The following is a 23,957-nucleotide window of genomic DNA, read 5'->3' as shown; positions in this document are numbered from 1 at the left end:
AGTCATGGTTACCAGTGATGGAACGGACCCAGGGCTATAAACACTGTGTGCTATGCTGCCTCGAGTGTGGCGGACACTGGAGGCAGGAACTGAAGCCCAGAGCCTCGGAATCTGTAGCTCAGTACAGCCTGGCTGTAGCGACCCTAACGCACAGTGAACTATGTGGAGGCAGCACTTTGGTTTACTAAAGCACTAAGTACCGTGGCCCCAAACACATCAAATCCAGTGATGACAGCCCTGAGAACACAGTTCTAGTCTCGCTAGGTGCCGCAGTACGCCATCGCATGGCTGTCAGTCATCTTCATACCAACCTTATTTAAGACATGAAAGGGGCTGGGGATTTAGCTCAGTGGTAGAGCGCTTACCTAGGAAGCGCAAGGCCCTGGGTTCGGTCCCCAGCTCCGAAAAAAAAAAAAAAAAAAAAAAGAACCAAAAAAAAAAAAAAAAGAAAGAAATGAAAGAATCTGGGTCTGGAAGGCTGTATAGATTTTACTTAGAATCACAGAGCCAAGCTTTCCATGTCTATGTGAGTTACATTAGGCCAATAGCTCGCTGTGGCGGTGTGAATATGCTTGGCCCAGGGCGTGGCCACAGTGCCTTTGCTCCTGCGGTGGAAGAAGACCTGTCCTTGGGCAGAACTTCAACTCTACCTAAGTCGTCATTTTCAATAGTTTCATGACACCGTACCGACAACAACAAAAGTATCTACTCTTCCCACCGTGTAGTGACAGTGCTTCTGCACCTGTGGGTCACAGGACCCTTTCACAGGGGTTTCCTAGGACCACTGGGAAACACAGGTACATTACAATCCACAACAGTAGCAAAATTACAGTTATGAAGTGGCAACAAAAGCAATTCTATGGTTGGGGGTTAGCACAGCATGAAGGACTGTGTTTAAGGGTCGCAGTGTTAGGAAGGCTGAGAACCACTGGTAGTCATTTCCGGTAATCGTTTCCTTTTCTAGTTTACCCTTTCTCCTTAGATTCTACTCCTCCTAGCTTACAAACGACCAAGAAAGATGTCTAGCGTTCTTCTAAAAAGACGAGTCTAGGTCTTACCCCAAGAACCTTTAAATATGACCTTGTTTGGGAAAAATTGCCATTATTGATAAAATTTAAAAATCTTAAATTACTATTTTTTTTTCCAGAGCTGGGGACCGAACCCAGGGCCTTGTGCTTGCTAGGCAAGCGCTCTACCACTGAGCTAAATCCCCAACCCCAAATTACTATTTTTTAAGAGAGGGCTTTTCTGTGTAGTCCTGATGTCCTGGAACCTGGAGATCTGCCTGCCTTGGCTTCCCTAGTGCTGGTAGTGATGGCATGCACCATCATTTTAAGATGAGATCTTTTGGATTTTAATGGAACCTCAATTCCAATGACAGTTGTCCTTACAAAAGAAAGCCTGGAGTCTGAGACGGGAGGGAGGGCTTGTAAGGAGGACAGCAGGGAGAGCAGTGCTGAGGGGTGCACAGGGCCATGGCCTGCCAACAGCGTTCGGCAGCTTGGGCATGCTGGAGACGCCTTTCTCCTGAGACTCCAGAGGAACCAACTCAGTATCTTGAGTCTGGGCTTCTGCTCCCAGGATGCTAAGGAGCTGTTACCTCTCGTATTAAGATACCAAAACCTGCGTGCAATTCACGGCAGTATTTAGGAGTCTAGTACACAATATCAACCAAGGAAATAAACAGAACACAAAACACTGTTCAGCCGAGGACATGGTCAAGTCTTCGGTAGCAAAAAGAGGTTAATAAAGGTCTGTGATTGTGAATTCAGCGAAAACAGATGTGTCCTATAAGATGTGATTATGGGGTGCTGGGTGCTGGTACAGACACATTTAAACATGGCCTCTTTCCACCAACTCTGTAGTACCGATAACTCCGTAATTAGAGGTTATGTCATGATGGGGGGGGGGCGAGCACACCCATCTCATCTCACAGCTGCCCTTTCAGCTTGCTCTTCCCCATGCCAGGCAGTGAACTGGCACCTTAAACGGACTAATTGGAGTGGCCTCTACAGATTTTTCTGAGGTAGATCTTACCCTCATTATACTGATGAGGGCCCTATAAAAAACAATGACACTAATGGCCTCACCTGCCTGGAATGCTACCTTGCTATGCTGGCCCAGAGCAGCCCCGCATGGGCCCCGAAGCTCCCGGTGTTAATTGGTCCGGAGCCTTTCTCTACTTTGATGGATGAAGAGCAGAGAGCTGGAGACACTACGTCAGTGGGAACTGGAGGGTAGAAGGTGAGGAGGGAAACGTGCACACACAGCCTTTAAAACACGAGTAACCGACTTTCCGTTTTCATCAGTCCCGGGTTGCTAAAGCCCAGCCAACGTGCTTTCTTCTGTGAATTTGGCTTTTCTTTTTTTTTTTTTTTTTTTTTGGTTCTTTTTTTCGGAGCTGGGGACCGAACCCAGGGCCTTGCGCTTCCTAGGTAAGCGCTCTACCACTGAGCTAAATCCCCAGCCCCGAATTTGGCTTTTCTTGTTCCAGTCTACAGCAGTCCGCAGATCCTTAACTTGCCAAGAAGTTTGCAAACGCCTGGGCCTGATTATGAGGGGGAACGGATGATTCCCCAGCCCGCACACTCCCTGCTGCCGGGTCAACAGCGTTCTCTTTGTGTGTGAAGGACGGCTTACTGCTTCTGATGACTCACAGGCAGGGAGTAGGAGGGAGAAAGTCTGAACACTGGCTAGAAGCGGCCCTTCTGCTCCCACAGGCACAGCCACAGTACAGCACGGAACAAATGATTCAAACTCTGCTCCACAGCCTTCACCTGTGAACCCCGATGTGTGCGGTGGAAACCGCTCCAATGCTACCCGCCCTCGTATCTCAGGTAACTTTCTCGCTGGGGACTTTTGCCTTATTTCGTGATCACGAGCTTATGTTTTTGAGGACGAACTTAAGCTGCACCCACATGCAGACGCTTGTGGCTTTCAGGCCACCGGACCACTTAAACCTCCGCCTTTCTTCTTGGTGCACCGTGAAATCTACGAGCAGCGTCCTTCTTCGCTATAGTAAACATTTTGCTTTTGAGGCTTTCAGGGTCAACGAGAGTGAAAGCATTCTTCTGTGTATCTTCACATCAAAGGATGTTTGTCTCCTGGTTTCTAAACCCCACCATTAAACATCGTCCATTACACAGCACCGCGCTAGGCCTTCTCTGAGCACGCTACCAAATAGGCGAGGGCCATGGTACGGACGAGTGATGGTGGTTAATTATCCTGCAGTTTCTAGGTCTACATCCCATGCAGCTCTACAGAAGCAAGTATTCTTAAAGTCAATCTAAAAATACATTACTGAGAGCGCTCTCATTTTCCTACGAGTTTCCAGATAATTCTCAAGAAATGCTATCATAGGTTCTAGTATGGCAATGGGCTCCGGCACGTGTCACTAAGCCTGATGACCTAAACTCAGTTCCCAGGACCCACGTGGTGGAAGAAGACCGAACCCCCACACACTTCAAGCGCTTCTGTACACAAAACAATAAATAAACAAATGCAGTAACCAAGAATGATCTTGCTTAAACCGCACTCAGGAAAAAACGTGTTTGCTCATTTTATATTTTCTCTAAGTTGGAATTCATTTTTTAAGATCTATTTCTGTATCGTGAGTGTTTGTCTGCCCGTATATAAGTACACCGTGTGGGTGCAGTGCCCCCGAAGGACAGAAGAAAGTGCTGGGTCCCCTGAACTGGAGTTACAGACAGTTGTGAGCTGCCATGTGGGTACCGGGACCTGAACCCTGGTTCTCTGCAAGAGCAGCCAGTGCTCTAACCACTGGACAACCTCACCATTTTCTTCTTAGCTGGAATTTAGAAAAGAGTAGCTACAAGATGGGAGGGAAAAATCATATTAGTATAAATTAATTGTACACAATAATGTACATATTATGTTGTATTGACATGTGTACATAATATACTTCGATCAATCATTCCCTTACAAACTTATTTTGACTACAACTGAATAGTTATAAGGAAAACGCTTATGCATACAGCGTAATATCTTCCTTTGGTTTTGGCAGGTAAAAATCAAAGATGCAGGAAGTCTGACTACTTTTACGGGGGAAAGCACTCTCCCAAAATGATAAGAAGAACAGAAGAAAACAAAAACCAAGATATTTTTAATGGACAGTTAAGCCATAGGATAAAGCTCTGCTCTTGGAAGCTGGCATGGCGCCTGGTGGGTTTGAAACCACAAAGGGGTTAATGAGAAATCTTCCAGTCTATCACAATCTGGAGAGGATTAGGACCGTCTAGACACACACACTCACTCTCTCTCTCACACACACACACAAAAATACACACGCACACACAAATACACACGCACACAAATACACACACAAACACACACACACAAATACACATACACACAAATACACACACACTCACTCACACACACACTCACTCACACACACAAATACACACACACACAAATACACACACACAAATACACACACAAATATACACACATAAATACACACACAAATACACACACACTCACTCACACACACAAATACACACACACACAAATACACACACACAAATACATACACACACACACACACACACACACACAGGCCACAATGAATACACATCTGTGATTCCAGCTATGGGAAGGGCAGAGAGAGGCAGAGAGAGAGGCAGAGAGAGAGAGAGAGAGAGAGAGAGAGAGAGAGAGAGAGAGAGAGATGTGTTGAGCTTCACCCAGGCTTCAGAGAGAGCTGAAGGGTAGCCTGGGTACATCAGTGAGATCACAGTCTCAAAAGGCACTAACCAGCCTGGGGCTCTAGCTGAGTGGCATGGTGCTCGTGCCCTAGGAACTAGGTATTGTCCCAGTAACACAAACAAGTAAGTAAATGAATGAGGATAAACGGACAGGAACTGAGCTTGCTGGGCCATGAGCTGTCCCTCATGCAGCTCCTCTGTGGATACACACACCCGGATAGTAAGGGGGCAGGGATAAGAGAGCTCCAGGCTGGGCCTTGCAAGCCCAGGGTAGGAGGCTGGGTGTGACTTAGTTAAAACTTACAGGGTGATGTCGCAGAGCATGGCGCTGTCCCTGTATCAGGGTGAGCGGTGTCTTGGAGGCTCCGATCAGGAAGTCCTCTCTACCCTGTGGCAGAGTGCCAACACCGCCAGCGGGTAATGTGTCCGTGGTGGTCTTTGGAGTCTGTCTAGTGGTACATCTGATAACAGCAGAAGAATCCACTTCAGTGTAGAGGGAATTCTAAGTGTAGATTTTCTACTTCATTGATAGAAACTGGGCTATTTGTCACGAAAATTTTAAATTTAAGTAAAGAATATAAGTAGAGTTATGCTAGCAAAAGCAAAATTTGAATTTGAGACTTTAAATAGAAGAAGGTTTATATTTTCTCCCTTTCTTTCATTTTTATTTTTGGTTTTCTGAGACAAGTTCTAACTATGTAGGCTCAAACTCATGGTCCTCCTGCTTCAACCTTTATGTGCACTTTTTCTGGTCTTGAAACACAGCTTTACTGTGTAGCCCAGACTGGCCTAAAATCTGTAATCCTCCTGCCTCAGCCTCCTGAGTGCTGGGATTATAGAAATGCACCAATGTGACATTCCTTCCGGTCTTGATTAACTATTTCACTCCCTATAATACCCTGTAAATTTTCAAAAAGGAAGGTATCAAAGGCTTCTCATTCTTAGGAAGTCTGTCGAGGGGCTTGGGGAAGCTGGAGTCCACTGTCACACTTCTGCTTTCTCTATGGCCACACAGACATTTAAGGAGACATCAGTTAATGCCTTACAGAGTCTAGCAGAACGTTCAGTGGCTGCCTCTGCTGCCTCGCTCTGATCTCACCAACAGGGAGCTATGTGTGAAGGAACAGGATGTGTCCAGATGCTGGGGGCTGGGTGTTTCACTTTCAGTTTGGGGGAGAGTCTGTTGCTTGGCTGTGAGAACATTCTCGCCCTGACAGTAGCTGTGGCCACCTTTTGCTTGAGCAGCGCAGACAACTGGTTCTTATCAGATGGGAGTGTGAAGACGACTCTGAGCTCTGAGCTCTCGGAATTTCAAAGAAGGCACTTTGTAAGTCAAACTCAACTAACTTCATTATCCTGTGATGCAGGCTCCTCCAAATGGCCGCAGAAACGTACTACTGTCTACAGATCCCACAGCAGGAGTGAGATTCGGAGTTCTACAGTGGTAAGGGCAAAGCAGTGTGATTTTAAATAAAAATACTATCATGATTGTGCATTAAGATGGGTCTGCTATGTCTGCTGTTGCTTGCTATGTTACTTTATTTATTTATGTTTTCTTTTTTTTGGAGCTGGGGACTGAACCCAGGGCCTTGCGCTTGCTAGGCAAGCGCTCTACCACTGAGCTAAATCCCCAACCCCGCTATGTTACTTTAACACAAAAATTGTATTGGTTTCTTTGTGAAACAATGCTTCAAAACAGGACATTTTGTGTATAACATTTCAGATCTGTGATTAGGCTTGTGGGTAGCACCGTGGTAGCATCCCAATGTTCTGGGTTTAGTGTCCAGCACAAAAAGAGAACAGTAGATGGAGAAACTGTCTTATGTTCATGCACAAAGATATCAGTTGTTGAAAATCGAGAACTAATCAAAAAACTTTACAGAACTACAACAACCAAATTAACACTGGAGAGGAGAGAGGTTCATGGAAGATTCTGGAAAGGTGGGCTTCCGGGGGTGGTAGGTAGCATCAATCACCATATTTCAGTCATACAAGATAGAGATACATGAAAAAAAATGGTGACAGCTAGACTTGGGAATTTCAGGTGCCAGCCAGCATGGTCCCCAAAGGCTCTACCCACATGCCACTTCCCCTCTGGAACCCCGCCGAACACTGCCACCTCCAACTGGAACTTCTTTTCCCAGTGCTACTGCACTTTGACTTCTTACAGAAGTACAAGTGTGCTGTTTGTAGATATTTCTGCGATTGCAGCTCTCCCTTCTAGCTGTCTTCACGGTTCTCCAAGGCACTGGAGAACCCCTTCGTCTTTACAAACCCTCCCTCCTACTCCCTCCCTCCCACTCCACAGCTTCCCACAAACTCCTTATTCCACTGCTCAGCGCTGACGGACAGATGCAGCCAGCAGATCCGTGCATTTTCTAAGACCGCCCAGGCCCCACTGACGTTACTTCCTAATACCTTAACAGTTCAGTTAACACGCGGCCGCTGAGCCCACCAATGCCCATGGACTGGGCTAGGAATCAGGATGCAAATATACGGTTCTTCTTTGTTTTGTTTTGTTTTTTGAGACAGGGTTTCTCTGTGTAGCCCTGGCTGTCCTAGAACTTACTCTGTAGACCAGGCTGGCCTCGAACTCAGAGATCCACCTGCCTCTGCCCCCTGAGTGCTGGGATTAAAGATGTGCACCACCAAATCAAATGTAAGGATGAACAATGGAACCAGAGTCTGACAAAGACTGTGTGTGTGTGTGTGTGTGTGTGTGTGTACCCGTGCGTGCGTGCGTGCGTGCGTGGGTGCGTGCCAGGGGCAGCCATGAATAAGCCCCAAGCGGAAGAGAGTCTGAATAATGCTGGGCCTCGAGCATTCTAGACACGTGTTCTGCAGTGTGACAAGTGCTGCCTGTCGTCCAACTGCTGAGGCACACAGAGGACAAGTGACTGTGTGAGCTAATTAAAAAGAGTCTCACCAATCTTCCCGGCTGCCCTTGGTCCATTCCCTGCCCTAGCCTCTTGAGTAGCTGGGATCCCAGGTGTGCACCATCACGCCCCACGGAAGGACAATTTTTGATGTTCTGTTGCTCAAAAGGGTAAAGTAACTATGGGTGACAAAAATGAACACTTCAAATTAGCTAGTAGAGGATTCTGAATAGTCCCATCACAGAGGTAACAAGTATCTGAGGTGACAGGTACGACGATGACACTGAGCTGACCATTATATGTTGTGTGCTATTCTATAACGTCACACAGTATTTCATACAGGCATTGCGTGTTAATAAATAATAAATAAATAAGGGTTAAAATGCAACAGGAGGAAGAACTGGGGTAATAAGTATGCCTTTTCTGTATAACTAAGATAAAGTTTCACATTTCTGTGGCTTTATATTTTTAATATTTTAACATTATGGGCTTATTACTTTCATAATCAGAAAATAATAAGGATTATATTAAACTAAAAACAATAATATGGGATTAATCCAGGACAGAAAAGTATAGAGCCACTTTAAAAATCAGCATTGTACTGGGCATGGTGGCACACACCTTTAGTCCCAGCACCCAGGAGGGCAAGGCAGAGAAAGGTGGCTCTCTGTGAATTTGAGGCTAGCCTGCTCTATGTTGTGATTTCCAGGAGAGCCAAGGCTATGTAAAGAGACCCTGTCTCAACCCGCCCCCCGAACATCACTGCAGATGTTCAGCCCACCAAACTTATTGGCCAGAAGAAGCTTGTCATCCTAAACGATTCCTTCTCCTCTCACTCCAGTTCAGTCACCAACATGTCTCAGTCATTTCCCATGATTGCTGCTGTGATGGGCTGACCGTTTGTGTCCCTCAGAGCTCCTATGTTGAAGCTCTAACCTGCTCCATTTGGAGATGTGGCCTTTGAGGAAGTAATGAAGGTTAAATGAGCTTATGGACACGGCCCTGATTGGATAAGATTAGACTCTTTATAAAAGTCACAGCAAAGAGAAGAACGTGAAGGTACAGCGAGCAGGGCCACAGCTATCACCACAGCACACACTGCACACCACACCAGGATCTGGAGCCTGAGACAGAGGCTGGTGAGTTGGGAGCTGGAGTACACAGTAATACCTTGCTTTTTAAAATAGCCAGAACATTCCCAACGCCCCCAAACGAAATAAACCGCCAATCAGACAAGAAAGGTAACAAGATAGACACACACATATGGACCAAGAACGTATTAGAACCCAATCTCGACAGCACCCTGACCTCGGGCCTCAGCCTCCATAGCTGTGAGAACACAGGGCTCTTCAGGGTAAGCCACCATGTGTGGTATTTGTCATGGCTAACCAACCAATTAGCATCCCCCCACCCCGCCCCATGTTCTACCACTGTCCAAGAGAGACCTGTTCCTTCCTCTGAGCTGGCCCTTACTCGTCCTCCCATCTCTGGGAGTTAGAGCAAGACTACAGAACTCTTGTGCTACCGACGGCTGTGCAAACTTCAACAAGCTGCTTCACCTCTCTGTGTCACTGACAACAGGATTGTTCCAGCCCGGTAAAGTATTTACCACAGTACCTTACACACTAGAAGCATTTGATGAAGGTTAGCTATTACTATCTTTTTTTAAAAATATTTATTTATTTTATGTGTAAGTACACTATAACTGTCTTCAGACACACCAGAAGAGGGCATCAGATCTCATTACAGGTGATTGTGAGCCACCATGTGGTTGCTGGGATTTGAACTCAGGACCTCGGGAAGAGCAGTCAGTGCTCTTAACCGCTGAGCCATCTCTCCAGCCCCCAGCTATTACTATCTTAAAATACTTTTGAGATCTTATTTTTATTTTATGTGTACGGTGTTTTGCCTGCCAGTACGGCTGGGCATCGCAAGCATACAGTGCCTGAGACCAGAAGAGGTGTCTGAGCTTCTGGAACTGGAGTTGCAGATGGTCGTGAGCCACCATGTGGGTGCTGGGAATTGAACCTGGGTCCTCTGGAAGAGCAGGTGGTGCTCTTAACCTCAGCTATTACTGTTACATTATCAGGTTAAGCTTAGACCACTCATGGCATTTCCATGACTGAACACCCAAATAATCTCCCCGCTGCAGAAGGACAAACCGTCAGCATGACCCGAAGGCTCCAAATGTACCTTCAAATCACACTATGGGAACCCAACCCCTCTCCCCACCCCACCCTCCCCCACCCCTCCACACACTGTTATCCCCTTGGCTCCCATGCCAGGCTTGCCCTCTGCTTCTGCTGGCCGGCTCCTGTCGCTATCCTAGGTTCCACCCACTCATCCCTTTCCTAAGGGGCCTCTGACTGCCTCAGCTTGGCTTCGCTGCTCTTTTCCTGCAGTGTGCAAACATGTATAACTCTCACCCACCATGTTACTAAAGTAACCTGTTTCTGTTCCCACTAGACAGAAACTCTTCAAGGTCAAGGGCCCAGTCTTCATCTTCTGTTTTTAATTCGGTGTAAATCCAGTAGACATCAGAAAATGCGGGGCACAGAATGGAAATGAACTCTTGCTATGGCTTGAATATGGGATCTTTCCCACGGGCTCATACGTTCAAGCACATGGCCTCCGACTGACAGCGGGGGCCTCATTGATGGATGGAGGATACTGGAGACAGGCTTCTGAAGGATGCAGTGTGGACCTCTTGGTCTAGTTCTTTATTTCTTGGTTGGTCAAGACAGGAGCAGGCTCCTCCGTGCCAGCCTGTTTTCCCCGTCTGGTGCTCACCTGTGAGTCAGGACAAGTCTCTCCTCCTGTGAGTTGCTTTGACTGGTATTTTGTCACAGTGACAAGAGAGGTAACTAGCACGACTCTGGGACCTAGACACCTTCCCACAGGAAGCAGTGCAAATCACTACTGCCTCACATCACCCTTTAATTCGCTGATGGAGGAGCCCAGCCGCGTGGCTCAGGGCAGACAGGCACTGCTGTCAAGCCTTAGGATTTTGATTTCTGGATCCCATGTAATGGAAGGAAAGAATCAACTCCCACAGGTTGCCCTCTAACCTCCCAACATGTATGCATGTGAGTGCCCCCCCACCACACACACACACACACACACACACACACAAATACAACTAAAAACCACACAGACTGCCGTAGCCTCTTCCTGAAGCACGGGTGTCCTGTCTTACACACTCTATGCTTCTCACTACAGGAGAAGGTCTACCCTGTCACCCTGTGCTCTGAGCCTGAGTTCTCCGATGTCCCCAAACTCTGGCCACACAGCTCAGCTTGTTGCCTTTGTATATAGCTCCTTCTGCCAGGAATGTCTTCTCCCTTGCCCTGAGAAATCCTCAGTCATTGTAAACGTCCTGTTCCTGAGTCACTGTGCTCCAAGCCCTTCTAGGTCACGCTCTGGGAGAACGAGCTGCTTGGCCCTGTGCTGGCACACGCTGTCACTCCGACAGCACAGCGCCTGCTAAGTTATTATCCTCTGTCCTACCCGTGAGAGTCCAACAGCAAGGGCTGAGTCTTGCTTAGCTTCGGATCTCACGGAACCTGGCACTATGGGCAGGATATTACTAAGACCTCGCTATGTTTGTACTCTTAGCATCAATTAGTCTACAGAGCGGCTAAAGGAGGTGAGAATCGGTTGTGTACCACACCACCACACTAAGAAGGTGGGTTGTGTTATACCCGACTACGCATCAGGATCCATCTTTATTTTAAAAGAATAGAAAACGCCAGAGTCACAGTTTTTGCTTGTGTGTGTGTGTGTGTGTGTGTGTGTGTGTGTGTGTGTGTGTACAGGTTGGAACAATGCGGGTGATTTGTGGGTTAGCACAGTCCATTACTAGGGTCCTGCTATGTAGCTAGGCTTGTGTTACAGTTCTCCTTCTTCTTGCCTCAGCTTTCTAATGTTGGCTCAACTATCATTCCTGCCTACAGGCAATAAATAGTTATTTACAGCCTTGTCAACCACAGAACAAAACAACAACAACAACAACAACAACAACAACAGCCCAGAAAATGGAAGGAATCAAAACCAAACCAACCAACCACTCTTAAGTAAAAGGCGACCTTGTATATTAAGGAAGAAGAAAGACGTCAAGCTGGCTATTGGTCTTTCCACTCAAGGTCTTACTTGTTTCTGATGTAAAGACAGGGGGAAAAGCCTTCCTACAAATCCACTCCTTCATTTCGCGTGGATTTCGTCTTTTTTTTCCTGTGAAAATAAAGAGCTACTGTTTTAGAACTTGCCACAGGGCAGTCCTGTGATGGTGTCAGAAGCTGGACACTTAGTAGGGCTGATAAAGGGAAACAGGCTGTGCTTCATCAGCCCGCCGACCCCTGCCTCCCCGCTCGACCCTTTTTCCTATGTAGATGATGTGAAGAAGACGGACTGTTTCGGAAATCCCGCTGTGACCGGCAGACCCCACAGGTGGTTTGGACTCGGGTTAGGCACCAGCTTTTGCCTTTTTTTTTTTAAATCAGTTCATCCATTGAATCCATGTTTGACTCCATGAGAGGAGTGAGCAATCAACAGCATACAATCACATTAATGGCTGACATCCATTCAGCCACACAGACTTATTGAGCATCTTCTACATGCCAGGGAATGGCACTCACTCCACGGCAGCAGAGTTTAATTATCTCTATCAGACTGTTTCCCTAGAATAGCATTCTTGGGAGACAATGCTGGCACCGTGCTTTATGCACAGGAGACCTTCAGTAACCTTTAATAACTGGAGAAGACTGGAGACGAGAATGGCAGGGAGAGGGCGAGGCACAGTGCTGAGGAGCCTGGGGCGCTTCCAACACGCTGACAGTGTCTGACGGTGGTCTTTGCCCGTTGCTGGGATTGTCCCATGTGGCTAATTGATCGGCCATCGAAACCCACACACCTCCTCCCTGGAGATCACTGGCTGACTCAGATTCCTGGTCCAGGAAGAAAGCTTTCCCTGTGGAGGGCTGGGATGCAGCTCAGGCCCCACAGTGCCTTCCTGGGTTCCACAGTGCTCCTGGCCCCCATCTTTCTTAGTTTCCTGGTCCCGAGATGGAACCCAGAGCCCTGCGCAGGCATTTTGCCACTGAGCCATAGCCCCGGCCCTACGTTGATTAATGCTTGATTCTTTTTCTTTTCAGACGGGCAGAAGAGGAACATCATCACGGACGTCTCGTGGGTTCTTATTTGTTAGAATACGAGATGGCTGAGCAGAACACATTCTGCCTCGCACAAGGGTTGGGGGTGATGTGGGCTTCGAGCTTCTAGGTGCTGCCTTTGCATCCTGGTTGGGAGGAAGCCATTCCAGGTCACTTTCACAGTGTTGATGGTCACCTCATGCTACACCTACAGGGCTACAGCTGTGTCAGAGACCATATGACTCACAGGGCTGGAAGTGATTCTCATCTGACCCTTTTTAGAGAGTGTGCTATTCTTGGAGAGTAGGAGCCACATCTTAGAGAGTAGGAGCCACACTGCCCGCAGCAGAGGTCAGACATAGGCGTGAGAGGAGCTGGTCGGCTACAATGGGCATGGGAGTTCCCAGACAGAACCCTTGCTTTGACAGAAGGTCACAGTAATCAGTGAAGAGGGGAGACACCTACAGGCAAAGTCAGGTTCTTCTATGAGAAGTTCTTGAGTCTGTCAGTGTCTTAACAAGTGCTCAGACATTTAAATTTCTTACCCACTTTCAAGGCCTGTAAAGGGGATCAGGGATTGGGAGTGGGAAACATAACCAATAAGGAAAGTGGGGTGTCTCAGAAGTAAGGACTCTTGCTAAACTAGCGAGTCTCCATGGTAGGAGCTGGACACACCAAAAGACACGGGAAAGCTACAGCATCTTGCTTTACTGGGAATGAAGCAACCTACCTTGTTTTTGACTCTGCAAAGCTTTACAGTTTTAAAATTGTATTTTACATTACATTAAAATGAAGATCAGGGGTTGGGGATTTAGCTCAGTGGTAGAGCGCTTGCCTAGCAAGCGCAAGGCCCTGGGTTCGGTCCCCAGCTCCAAAAAAAAAAGAAAAAAAAAAAAAAGATCAATTTTGACACAATCTAAGTGGAAAAAAAAAAGTGGTGGCCTTTAATCCCAGCACTCGAGGGGCAGAAGCAGGCAGATCTCTTGAGTTTGAGGCTAGTGAGTTCCAGGACAGCCAGGGCTACACAGAGAAATCTTGCCTCAAACAAGAAAGAAAGAAAGAAAGAAAGAAAGAAAGAGAGAGAGAGAGAGAGAGAGAGAGAGAGAGAGAGAGAGAGAGAGAAAGAAAGAAAGAAAGAAAGAAAGAAAGAGAGAGGGGGGGAGGGAGGAAGAAAGAAAGAAAGGAAGGAAGGAAGGAAGGAGGAAAGGAGGGAGGGAGGAAAAAAAGAAACAAATAACTAAAGCCAGCCAGCCAGCTCCTGGGTCCAAGAGGTGGCCCAGCAGTGAAGAGCACTGGCAGCTCCGCAGAGGACCCAGGCTCAGTTCCCAGCACCCACGTGGAGGCTCACAACCATGTGAAACTCCAGTCCAAGGGGATCTGAAAAACTTCTGTGAACTCCATGGGTACTTAGCAATACACACACACACACACACACACACACACACACACACACGCATGCAGGGTAAACACCTGTGGACATTAAATTAAATGAGAATTACCTCATTAGTGCAGGTCTGCACCATTGTCATTGTCAATGCTATATTGTCATTCTCTAGCTACTTAACTTGTCACTCGAATTTAGATGCTTCACCTTGAGCCGTCTTTACTGTCCCACAGAATATCCAGACCTATCTCTCTCCATAGAAACCCAATGACACCCTCCTTGACTAAACCCTTCAGTAAATTTTCATTTTGAAAAAATAAACCCCAAACAAATCCAATACCCCTCCCTAAATCCCAGGCCTTAGGCATGACCCATCAGCATGCCCTGAGCCCTTCTCTCATGCTATTCCTGGACAACTGTCCCAGCCATACCAGCCCCCTACTCTCCTGTGACCTGACAAATGCTCCTTTGCCTGGGGACCTCTGCACTTGTTCTCTCTAACGTGAACCCTTTCCATCCAGGCCAAAGGTTACCCCAAGTGCTTCTGGCGTTATCCTGGCACTCAGATATGGTTCACAGGACTTTTCAGTAACAGAAGTGGCCTCCATGGGTCTTGTGGCCTCCCCTTCAGCTCCTACCCTGAACACTCTCTTTTCACTGTGTGTTTCAGACCTCGGAAGGTGCCTGGACTGGAGACACTCAAGGAATGCATTTGCCGACTCGCTCTGCCACGTTTCATGTACCTGTGTAATTAAGTACTGACGTTTCTACGGGCATTTACTATTTTAATAAAATATTTCTATTTTGGAAAGCTTTTTATCAACTGGATAGCTTCTAAAAATGTTTCCAACACAGACAAGTTTCTCTGGCAACAGGTATTGGTAAACAGAGCAAACGCTCCCACAAGTAAAAGGCAATGTATTGTTGGAAGTTTAAATCCAGTCTCTCCTTATCTTAAACTCATTTAGTTTTACTTCATGTGCATTGGTGTTTGCCTGCATGTATGTGTATAGAGGGTGTCGATTCTCCTAGAACTGGAGTTACAGATGACTATGAATGCCATGTGAGTGCTGGGAACTGAACGTGGGTGCTCTGGGAGAGCATGCACCATTCCACTCCAGCCCCAGAGGCAAATGCTGTGCTGGGTCTCTCCAACCTTCCCACGCCTCTCCCCTCTGTGCAAGAGCAGAGCCTCTCACAGCTGCCTCCTCATCCACTTACCTTCAGAGCCTGCTCCAACCCAACACCAGCTCTCAGCAGTCTCCCTCTAACACTGCTTTTATGACGCTCAGCAGGGACATCTGTGCTGCCAAATCCAGAGGCTGATTCCTGTCACCTCAGTCAAATCACAGAAGCTAACCCATGTGCTTTGTGATTTCCTCCCAGAAACATGTAATTTTTCAGAGCCCCTAAATCTGAGGCCAGCTCTTGTGTGGATCTCCACGTGGTAAGAATGTTAACAGGAGCTGAGTTCAGTTCCTCCCCTATCTTGTAATGCTCTTGGGGCAGAAACAGGGCAGTTCTGCCTATTTTAAACGAGAGCTGTCCTTTGTGACCCACTTATGCTTATTTCTTTGTAAAAACAATAAACCAAATCGGTATTAGTATCCAGGAAACCACAGCCCTGTGACCTTGATAATATAATGATTAACAAGGGATTTTCCCATCTTACATTGTAACATTTTTATCTGGGTCATGGCTGCCGAGAACAGACGTTTAGCTGAGCCACTAAGTTCTGACTAAGGACAGCAGTTGAAATACCATGTGATACCTTCCCCCAAGCCTGTCTCTATCCAGGTACCTGAAATGCAAATCCTACCATCTCTAGAAAGAGCTTGAAGCCAAGGGCAGTGTAGCAAGCAGTAAGACAGAAAGGTCCCTGACATTATGGGATACAGTAACAAGCTTATATCACACCAAACCCAGTCTTATGTGATCAAAGAAACAAATGTCCAGCTTGGTAAGCCAATGGGAGCTACGATTTTCTGCCATCCAGAACTGAATCCATTTCTAAACACTACCTACCTTCCGTGCTCCACTGTGGCAGGTATGTCACAGATGTTTAACAACCACATCAAAGCAGTGTACTTTCATGGGATGAACCACTGTCCAGACAGGCAGGCAGGCAGGCAGGCAGGCAGGCAGGCAGGCAGGCAGGCAGGCAGGCAGGCAGGCAGGCAGACAAGATCAAGTGGCTCCAGTGAGAGGAGAGTTACTAGCACTTAGGTTTTAAATGGTGCCATGTCACGGTATCTGGCCCCAGCCCTGGTTACCTTTTATTTTGAGTGCGGGAAGCTGAACCTGTGGTCTCAGGATGTGAGCCCACCTGTGCTCTCCCAGTGAGTTACATCTCCAGCCCACTCGTGGTTCACAATGACCAGGGAGATATGCTCCAGAAATGTGGTTGAAACCAAGCCTCTATTTCTAGTACACACTCCGCACCACCTTAGACTTCAACCCATCCCCTCTGTCTGGCACTGCCCCATCTTCCCTCTTTCCTTGTTTTGCGTTTGTTGTTTCTAACTAGGATATCATGCTCCATTGCCCAAGTTTGCTCCAACTTTCCCAGGCTGGCCTTGAACCCACGATTCAGCCCAGCAAGTGGTAGATTACACGCATGGGCCACCACAGCCAGTTCCTTCCTTCTTTTCATTTATACTGAGGTGGAATGGGGAGAGTACCCTTTATTTATGCTCCTGTTATGCAACACACACCTCTAGGACACCACGGCCATTATTTTAGCCTCAATACAAAATAACTAGTTTTTAATTAAAAATTCTTAGATTTAGGGTCAAGAGTTCAAACTGAGAAACCCTCCCTTTGGTGGTGGTGGTGGTGGTGGTGGTGGTGGTGGTGGTGGTGGTGGTGGTGGTGGTTGTTGTTTTGAGACAGGGTTTCTCTGTGTAGCCTTGGCCATCTGGAACTCACTCTGTAGAGGGGCTAGCCTTGAACTCAGAGATCGGCCTGCCTCTGCCTTCCAAGTGCTGGTACTAACGGTGTGTGCCACCACTGCCCAGCAAAACCTGTTCTTTTATTTATAGCTTAACAGGTTTTAGAGAAGGTTAAATTTTCTGAATCTCCATTTCCTCATTGCTAAGATAGGGATAAAGTAAGGCCAGAAGACCATCCCAGCCGCATGGTAACACTGTTTACCTTGTACACACTGCAGTGGTTCAGACAGCTATGAGCTCATCACCCAAGCCAAAGTTGTGAATTAGAACCATCCAGCTTTCTAGATTGAATTGTTTAATTAACTAATTATTATTGGATGCATGTGGGTGATGTGTGTGTTAGGGCATGCACATTCCCTGGCTTATATGTAGAGATCAGGGTAGAGTTCTGTGGGGTCAGTTCTCTCCTCTTTTATGTGAGTTCTAAGATTGAACTCAAGTTGCCACTCTTGAGCAGCAGGCTCTTTTACCCCTCTGGGATGGTTGAAAATTGCTCGGCCCAGGGAGTGGCATTTTTTAGGAGGTGTGGCCTTGTTGGAGTAGGTGTGGCCCTGTTGGAGTAGGTGTGGCCTTGTTGGAGTAGGTGTGTCACTGTGGGCATGGACTTTAAGACCCTCATCCTGGCTGCCTGGAAGCCAGTCTTCTCCTAAGTGCCTTTAGAACAAGAGGTAGAACTCTCAGCTCCTCCAGCCCCAAGTCTGCCTGGACACTGCCATGCTCCCACCTTGATGATAATGGACCGAACCTCTGAACCTGTAAGCCAGCCCCAATTAAATGTTGCCCTTTGTAAGACTTGCCTTGGTCATGGTGTCTGCTCACAGCAATGGAAACCCTAAGACACCCTCTCAGTCCTCTTGCTGGCCCAGCCTTCTAATTTCTTATTATATCAGACTGTTGGAATCCTTAAATAAATTCACACTGTTCTTAGTCATTTATTAAATCAGTGGACTTATAGCTCCCAGAACGTTCTTTGGGATGTAGGTAAATCTTTGCCATCTTCTTTTTTTTTTTTTTTTTTTTTCGGAGCTGGGGACCGAACCCAGGGCCTTGTGCTTGCTAGGCAAGCGCTCTGCCACTGAGCTAAATCCCCAGCCCCGTTTGCCATCTTCTAATAGAGTTAATTATAATGTTGATACTAGTAGGCTCTAAACAGACCGGGGAAAAACACTCCAAGACAAAAACCCCAAACCTCTATTTATCATATAGAGCTATTAAAGTATCAGCTCTTACATCACTCTGCCAAAGAATGAAAGGACTTCCTTTTATCTTGAAGAGTGTAGAGAAATACTAACAGAAAGACATTTCTGAGGAAAAAACTGATGAGCGCTATCGAGAGCCCAGTAGGACAGGAAGGATGACTAATCTCTCGGAAAGCAAGAGTGAGAAAATGTGAGGTTAGTCCCAGACCAGGCAAAGCAAACCAACCGGCAGAGATTACCAGCTCTGAGCAAACAAAAGGCCCCCGAAAATCACCATCATGTGCTACCATGTGTGTCTGCCATTCTAGCCGTTATAAATATTATTTAACAAACAAATACTCATTAAATGTTTCTCATGTTCTCAGCACTGGCACAAAAAAGAGGAAACTTTGTATGATGTCTATTATTACAAGGTAACAACACTAATTACAAAATGGACAGTAAGAGACTTATTTAAAACACACAACAGGGGTTGGGGATTTAGCTCAGTGGTAGAGCAACAAGGCCCTGGGTTCGGTCCCCAGCTCCAAAAAAAAAGAAAAGAAAAAAAAAAAAAACCCACAACAACACAAAGCATAACTTCAGACGCGTATTCAAGCGAAGGCTGTATAATTCATAAATTATGAGGAATGGAGAAGCGAGAGCTAATAAAATCATATAATTTATTTATCACCATCGTCACTGTTACTGTCCGCACTACTGCAGCGCTGGGGACCAATCCTGTGGCCTTGCGCTTGCCGGGGAGTGCTCTACCACTGAGCGATGGCTCCACACCAGGCTCAGGCTCTGAGGGTCTGGAAGGCAAAACATCCCTCAGAGAAGAAAGGAAGACAGGCCTGGTGGTGTAAGCCTGCAATCCCAGTAATGGGAGCTGTGGCAGGAGAATGTGAGGTCAACCTGGGCTACATAGCAAGGCCCTGTCTCGAAATACAGGAAAGGGATGCAGCGTAAGGACTAAGACCCAGGAGGCAGGACTGACTGAAAGAGCATGGCAGTAAACAGCACAAAAAAGATGGAAGGCACATGGCTAACAAAACAAACAGGTTAGAGCCGGGACGCAGTGAGGTGTGCTACAAAGCCTTTAGTCCCATAACTCAAGAGGCAGAGGCCAGCTGGTCTTTGTGTCCAGCCTGTTCTGCACATCGAGTTCCTGGCCAGCCACAGCTACATTGTGAGACCCTGTCTGTCAGACAACACCATGGCCTGCAGAGCGAAGGGGAGCACTGATGTAAGAACTAGGCACTGAGTGACAAAGACTTTGAGCATGGCTCCAGCTGTTGAGGAAGAAACACCTTGGGGAGCAGGGGATGGGGCAGTGGGCATCTAGACAAATGACCACAGTGTGCGGCTGTGAGGATGACCATGCAGCTATGAAGTCCGAGTGTGCTATGAATACATCCTGATATCCTTTCCCATTGCAAACAGGATGCTCTCTGGCCTCTAAATTCCAAGAGTTTCAATGAAACTCAAAGAACTGAGAAGGGAGGGGTTGGGGATTTAGCTCAGTGGTAGAGCGCTTGCCTAGGAAGCGCAAGGCCCTGGGTTCGGTCCCCAGCTCCGAAAAAAAAGAACCAAAAAAAAAAAAAAAAAAAGAACTGAGAAGGGAGAGCTATCAGCCCACGCCTGTAATCCCAGGCTTCAGGTGGCTGGGGCAGGAGGATCGGAGTCCATCTCAGGCCACACAGCAAGAGCTGTCTCAACAAACAAAAGTCACTCCATACTGGGAGCAAAGGAAGGTGCTGACTTTGAGGTATCATTTGAGTTCACATCTACAATCCCAGAACTGGAGAGGCTGAGTCGGAGGAGCAAGGGTTTAAGGCCACCCAGAGCTATAAGGCAGCACCTGTCTCAAAAACACCAAAGAAACTGAGAACTAATCTATTGTGTGTGTGTGTGTGTGTGTGTGTGTGTGTGTGTGTGTGAATGTGGGTACCGCAGCATACGTGTGCAGGTCACAGGGTGCTTTCAGGGGTTAGTGTTGCCTGTCCACTGTGGGTTCTAGGAACTGAACTCTGGTCAACAGGCTTGTGTGCCAAGTGCTTTTATCTATTGAGCCATCCCACTGACGCATATTAGTTCAATATGGACGTATTAGTTCAATAAATCAGGAGGAAAAAAAATGGTCTTATCCTTATGCATTTCCCCCCGTTTGCTGCCTGTTTTGTCCTTCGTGTCTGTCACTTGTGTACAGAGGTCAGAGGTCGAGTTAGATGTCTTCCTCTACTGTTCTCAACACCGTTTTCTGGCTAGCCACTGAGTTCTTAGGATCTTTCTGTCTTTGCTCCCAGTGTTGTGACTACAGGGTCATGCAGCCATATCCAGCTTTTCGTGGGTGCCAGGGACATGGACTCAGATCCTCATTCTCACACAGCAAGCACTTTAGCCACCGAGTCTTCTCCCCAGCTCCCAACTCATAGCTTTGAAAAATTATTGTTCGCTGATAATTACAGGAATCTGACCAGTGACACATCAGGAAACTAAGGCTTACCAGCACTAAGGCTGTCTGGAGTGACAAACACAGTAAGAGGAAAGACCAGAACTTAAACTATTCTTGGATCCTTTTTGTTTGACTGTGTCAGGGTCTGACAGGGTCTCTCTCTATACCACAGACCGGCCTAAAACTTGCTATGTAGACCAGGCTGGCTAGGAACTCCCAGAGATCCACCTGCCTCTGCTTCTTAAGTGCTGGTACTAAAAATGTATGTCACCATGCTGGGTCTGTATTTTTGAATCTTCAGTTTGTCCTATTTCTTTTATATCTAGAGGAAAGTGGATGGCAGAAGGTAGCAGAAAGTGTCCTGTCTCAAAGTTAGACAGATGTCGACCTGAATCTTCACATAGGATCAATAATGAAAGTACAAGTCCAGGCACTGGATCCAGAAAGTGGGCATGAACAGGGCTGTCTAGAACCACTGCTTAGCTTAATTAACACCTGATATACAAATCTGTAATAATAAGTTGGTCTTAAACAGGTAAGAAAGAACAGAAAGTTATGGTAGGCACAGAGAGGTAACAGGACAAAGGCTCTAAGTCAACATGTAGACTTTCTATCATAGCAGTTCTCAACCTGTGGGTCGCAGGGGCTGCCTAAGGCCATCAGAGAATGCAGACATTTGCATTATAACTTATAAGTAGCAAAATTAGTTATGAAGTAGGGATGTAAGTAATTTTATGGTTGGGGTCCCCACAACATGAGGAACTGTATTAAACATGAGGGTGGCAGCATTAGGAAGGTTGAGAACCACTGCCCTGTGATGACACACATACACTGCCGATCTACACCGCCTCTCACTGCTGGTCACATCTGGCTTCTGACTACTTGAAATGCGGCTAGTACAGCTGAGAAATGAGGGTCAAAGTAACACCAGGCCCTGGAGTAGCACAGGAATGGAGACGGCGCTGTGCACGCATCCAGCCCCGAGCTCTATCCTAGCCCTACACAGGAACAGGGCCTTCCTGTGAGGGCCAAGCTGGCCTAGAACTCATGGCCCGGCTGCCTCAGCCTTCTGAGTGCTGGGATTACAGGTGTGCACTGCCATTGGCACACAGGTGGAGGTCAGAGAACTTTTGGAAACCAGTTCTCTTCTCCACCCTGAGGGCACCAGAGACTGAGCTCAGGTCTTTAGGCTCTGTGGGGAGCACCTTCCCCCGCTGAGCAATCTCACAGGGTTAAACTTAAGCAGAGGAAACTAAATGTGAGAGAGTGAATTATGAACAATTCCGGATTAGAGGGTGAAGCTCAAGACTGCAATGGTTAGGGGGTTTGTGTTCCCCAAGTTCCTGGGTTGAATTCCTCACCGTTGACGGTACTGGGCCCGCATCAGGGGGGTGGCCCGCACAAGAGACTGGTTTGTCCTTTCTACCACAGGGTTTGGTAGCATCAGAAGCAGAAGAGGCCTCACAGGGCTCCAAATCTGCTGGTGTTTTTGTTTGTTTGTTTTTCTGACACAGGGTTTCTCTGAGAAGCAATGGCTACCCTGGAACTCAATCTGTAGACCAGGCTGGCCTGAAAGTCACAGAGACCCAGCTGCTTCTGCCTCCTGAGTGTAGGGGCTAAGGTATGTGCTACCCCTCCCCAGCTAAAATACATACTTTTGGGGTTTTTTTTAAAGAAATATTTCGGGGTGGGGTGAGCACTCTCTCAGAGGCAAAGGGGGTTGAGGGGGAAGAACTCTGGGAGGGGGCGCCGGGAAGGGGACAATGTTTGGAAGGTAAATAAAATAATTTAATAAAAAAAGAAAAGAAACTCTTTGGTTGCCAACAATAAAACGGATTTATATCTAGTGACTTAACAATACAGACATTTCCTATCTTTGATTAAATTCATGGTTCCTTTTAAATTCCTTTCAGGCACCTCGGAGCCTTTTAAACTCCTAGTTCTGAGAACATAAAGCCACAGCTGCGCGCGGGCCTGCCTAGCGCGTGGAAAGCTTGCGATCAATCTCTAACACTATTTTTAAAGCTCAAAGCTGATTTGTTCAGGTGATGTGTTTAGATTTAGTTACCGTGTTAGGAGCAGAGTAAACATCTTTTAACCCCAGCACTTAGTGCGGCAGAGGCAGGGGGAGCTCCATGAGGTTGAGCTCAGCCTGGTCTACAGAGCACGGTTCCAGGCCAGGCAGGGATTCACTGTAAGAGCCCATCTTCAAAAACTAAAATACACAGTGTAAGTTACACAGGTAACTATTACACTTCCTTTATTCTTATACTGAGAATGCCATGAAACAGATCAATCTTTCTGGCCAATACAGTTTTCTTTGAAGGCTAACTAGATAGGCACTGTACACTCATTTGGCGATGCTGTTTTCAGGAGCAAATCGACTTCAGTTGTAGTCTTCTTGGCATGCTATTAGCATCTTAACCCCAGCCTAAGTTGTAGTATTTTCAGAAGCCATGATATTTTCCTGACTCATGAAGGAGTGGAGGAGGCCTTAGTCTGTGGATGAGATGAACTCTGTAAGATCCCACCACATGGAAGAGTCTAGAACAAAGTCTGCGTCATCGGAGGTTGCCGGATGGCTGGAGAGGTGGCCAGAGCTTAAGAGCTTCTGCTGCTCTTGCAGAGGCCCAGGACTTAGTTGCTGGCATCACCATGGTGACTCGGGACCATCATACTGCATATGTACACATTTGCAGGCAAAAACTCATTCACACAGAATAAGTGAATCTTCAAATTGGGTCTCTTTCTTTTTTCAAAGTTGCCTAGTACTCAGATTTACCTTTTTTCCTAGACCAGAGAGATAGCTCAGTGTCTGCCACCGAGCCTGACAACTTGAGTTTGATTGCCAACTCCTGCAGGATGTCCACACACAAAATAATAAAAAATGCAATTCAAAACTGTTTCCTATCTTCAAATAATATTTACACACTAATCCAGGATACTGTTGGGGAAGACGAATAAGTGGACAATCTCAAATTCACCGGCGCTATTTCTCTTTAAAGAGTAAATCCCTGCAGATCACATTGTGTAAGATAAGAGTAAAAGCTCAAACCTTCACGAACACGGAGGAATCCATCGCATGCAGCATCTCGGGGAGAGACTGCCACCCCACAGAGTACTCGGTGTGGGTTAGTCGTTTTGAATGCACCAGACCAGGAAAAATGCCAAGTCTACATTTTTCTTACAGATGGATGTTCCTCTCATAGCAACCACGGGGACAGCCTTCTTTGGCT

The 23,957-nt window shown here is 46.9% G+C and overlaps 1 long non-coding RNA gene across 3 annotated transcripts; it reads left to right on the top strand.

Annotated features, from left to right (window-relative positions):
- The first annotated feature begins 2,575 nt into the window (after positions 1-2,575).
- Positions 2,576-19,879, top strand: LOC108352413 (uncharacterized). Of its 3 annotated transcripts, none has more exons than XR_010056693.1 (3): positions 2,576-2,837; positions 4,025-4,182; positions 6,095-19,879. It is a non-coding gene; the product is annotated as an uncharacterized LOC108352413 (long non-coding RNA). The 3 variants fall into 3 exon arrangements; XR_010056694.1 differs by having other exon boundaries at positions 4,025-6,171; positions 14,805-14,945; XR_010056692.1 differs by having other exon boundaries at positions 4,025-19,879.
- Positions 19,880-23,957: the final 4,078 nt, after the last annotated feature.

The sequence above is a fragment of the Rattus norvegicus genome, chromosome 12, assembly GCF_036323735.1.
Source record: "Rattus norvegicus strain BN/NHsdMcwi chromosome 12, GRCr8, whole genome shotgun sequence".
In the NCBI taxonomy this organism is placed as follows: domain Eukaryota; kingdom Metazoa; phylum Chordata; class Mammalia; order Rodentia; family Muridae; genus Rattus; species Rattus norvegicus.
Note: the sequence above shows the minus strand (reverse complement) of the source record. Positions and strands in the feature narration are given on the sequence as shown.